The 3051-nt window shown below is 49.5% G+C and overlaps 1 protein-coding gene across 1 annotated transcript in view; it reads left to right on the forward strand.

Annotated features, from left to right (window-relative positions):
- The window catches only part of FAM155A (family with sequence similarity 155 member A), an 805264-nt gene that overhangs the window by 538158 nt on the left and 264055 nt on the right, over window positions 1-3051 (forward strand). The gene's annotated exons all lie outside the window — the stretch shown is intronic.

Raw genomic sequence — 3051 nt, forward strand, 5'->3', positions numbered from 1 at the left:
CCTTGAGGAGCAACCACTCTTCCTGAACTCCCCTCCCCTTTGGGTCATGGTCCCTTAGGGCCTGACTGACAAGCCTCCTGAGCTTGTCAAAGTCGGCTTTCCTGAAGTCAAGGACTTCCATGTGGCTGACTGACTTGCCAGCTTTACAGTGGATGGTGAAGATGATCAGCTCATGGTCGCTGTCACCCAGCTTCCCATTGATCACTAGGTCGCCAATTAGGTCATCCCCAGTAGCCAGTACCAGGTCGAGCAGCGCTTTGCCTCTCATTGGCCCATAGACTTCTTGAATCAGGTAGGGGTTATCCACGCATGAGAGGAAGCTTTGAGACTGCTCGGATTTTGCTGAGTGATCCTCCCATGAGATGTCTGGGTAATTGAAGTCACCCATGACAACCATAATCCTGGAGCATGCAGCCTCATGTTCCTGGGCAAACTCCTGGTCAAACTCAGGACTTTGGGTGGGAGGTCTGTAGTAGATTCCCACCATTGTGTCCCCTGTGCCATGTTCCCCCTGGATTTTAACCCAAAGGATCTTCAGTCATCCACCCTGGTTGCCAATATCAGCTTGCAGGGACATGTAGCTTTCCTTAACTAAGAGAGCTACACCCCCTCACCTTTTATCTACACGATCCCTTCTGTACAGGGTATAGCCGTCTATACCCATGGTCCAGTCATGGGTGGAGTCCCACCAGGTCTCTGTTATCCCTATGACATCATAATTATTTGCATTAAGCAGGAGGACAAGCTCCTCCTGCTTATTCCCCAAGCTCCTGGCATTTGTGTACAGGCAGGCAAGTGTCCCTTTGGGGGCTCTTGCCTTGCCCACAGATTGTACCAGGGCTGGAGCAGGGGTGGGCTCCCTTAAGTGCCTTGGCCTGCTGGCTTTGCAAGTGTTGCTCAGTGGGCCAGCAGTGGCAGTAGTTCCCCTGTCCTCCAGTGGGCTTAGTTTAAAGCCCGGTAGAGCAGGTCAACCAGTCTGGCTGAGAAGAGTCTCCTCCCCAGGGGGGAGACGTGGAGGCCATCTCTTCTCAGCAGCTTGCTGCCTCTCTTGCCAAAGAGTGGGCTGTGGTCATGGAAGCCAAAGCATTCCTGATGACACCAGTGCTGCAGTCTTTGGTTAACTACGTGGATCCTCCTCTCCCTCCTCAGCCCATACCCTGAGACTGGGAGGATAGACGAGAACACTACCTGTGCCCCCAGACCCTTTAGCCCCGCTCCCAAATTCCTATAGTGCCTCATGACCCAGCTGGGAGTGCTCCAAGCCGTGTCATTGGTTCCCACATGAATAAGGAGCATGGGATAGTGGTCTGTGGGCTGGAGGATCCTCTCCACAATGTCTCGGCTGCAGGGCCCCGGGAAGCAGCAGACTTCCCGGGCTAAGGGGTTGGTGCAGCAGATTACTCCCTCAGTCCCCCTCAGGATGGAGTCTCCCATGGCAAACAGTTTGCATTTTGTCTTGGGGAGAGTCGGGGCAGTAGCTGCAGTTGAGCCTGTGTTGTCTGCAGGAGCTAGCAACTCAGCAGGCTCTGCTGGAGCAGCAAGAGGTACGTACCACCTTGGTCCATGCCCCTGACTGCCCCTGACTTGGTCCATGCCCCTGACTGGATCATTTTAAGACAAGGAATAACTTTCTTAGGTTGCGAACTTTTTCATATACAGTATAATAGTCTCTTCAAGCTGGGACCATATCTTTCTCCTTGCTAGGGCAGGATGAGCATGGGATGGTTGCAGTATAAATCAGGACCTCTTGGGAAAATATCCTAGCAGAAATATTAACTAATAATAGCCTTGCTATCTTATTATCTTATAATTGTTACCTTGCAAGGTAAGATAATAAAATTTCCATTTTTATGTAATAAAATAGTCAAAACAGGGATAAAGAAGAATTCTCTTTTCACTTCATACAACCTTGCAATTTCCTGTGTTGTGGGTTCCAGCAAGCAGGCAGAGTCTGTGGAATAACACACAGGCATGAGCTGGAAGAGAGAGAAGCGGCTCTCTTCCTGCTGCCCACTCAAAAGCACCTTCACCATTTCCCCGGCGAGGAGACAGAGCCCACAACTTCCTCTCAACAGATATTCCAGTCTAAAAGAGGGCTCCTTTTTGTCTGAGGGAAAACATATCCATTAGAGGTTATCTAATGTGCCACTCACCCAGATGCAGCCAGCATAATAGGTCTGTTATAGTACAGTTGGAAAGGCACATTAAGCATCTAATACATCAGTCATGCTGAGGAAATTATCTCATAGAGAAAAAAATGTCAGTAATAGAATAGTGTGTTTTCAAAGTCAAACCTTCAAAACTTAAGACACAGGAATTTAAGCGTGCCTGTACATGAGCACAGACAGCCTGCTCTGACGTGAATTAATTACAGCAAATCGGAGTAGACTCAATGAACTGAGTCTGCTGGAGCATGGTAATTACCTCGCTCCACTAGCGTCCCATGTCTCATGTATCGGTGTCCCCATGCTTCAAAATGGCAGCAGGGGCACTTGAACTAAAGCTCATCAAACAAGCTATAGTACAAGCACATCTGCTGCCATTTTGAAGCACAAAGACACTGATATGCAAACCCATTGGTGATGCATAGGGGGTGCACATGAGTGGATGTGCACCCCCTGAGATTGGCCGTGCACCCCCTGGAAATGCCAGCTACAAAACCAGAAGTGCTGGCGGAAGTGCACTTCTGGTTTTGCCGCTGGTGATTTTGGGCTTGGCAATCAGCTGCTGGGGGACCCTCCAGACTCAGGAGGCACCAGTTGCCCATGCACAAGGTGCTGCAGTGTTTTAATTAAAGCAGCTCTCAGAGCTACTTTAATTAAAGTGTTGATCCTCCCCCCCACTCCTGCAGCATATGGAAAATTGCCCTAAGTTGCCAAATTCTAGTTTAGCTCCATTACATGTACACTCATAGATTCATAGATTCATAGATGCTAGGGTCGGAAGGGACCTCAATAGATCATCAAGTCAGACCCCCTGCATAAGCAGGAAAGAGTGCTGGGCCTACATTACCCCAGCTAGATACACATCCAACCTTCTCTTGAATACCCC

This window comes from Crocodylus porosus, unplaced genomic scaffold (genome assembly GCF_001723895.1).
Source record: "Crocodylus porosus isolate Cpor-Errol unplaced genomic scaffold, CroPor_comp1, whole genome shotgun sequence".
In the NCBI taxonomy this organism is placed as follows: domain Eukaryota; kingdom Metazoa; phylum Chordata; order Crocodylia; family Crocodylidae; genus Crocodylus; species Crocodylus porosus.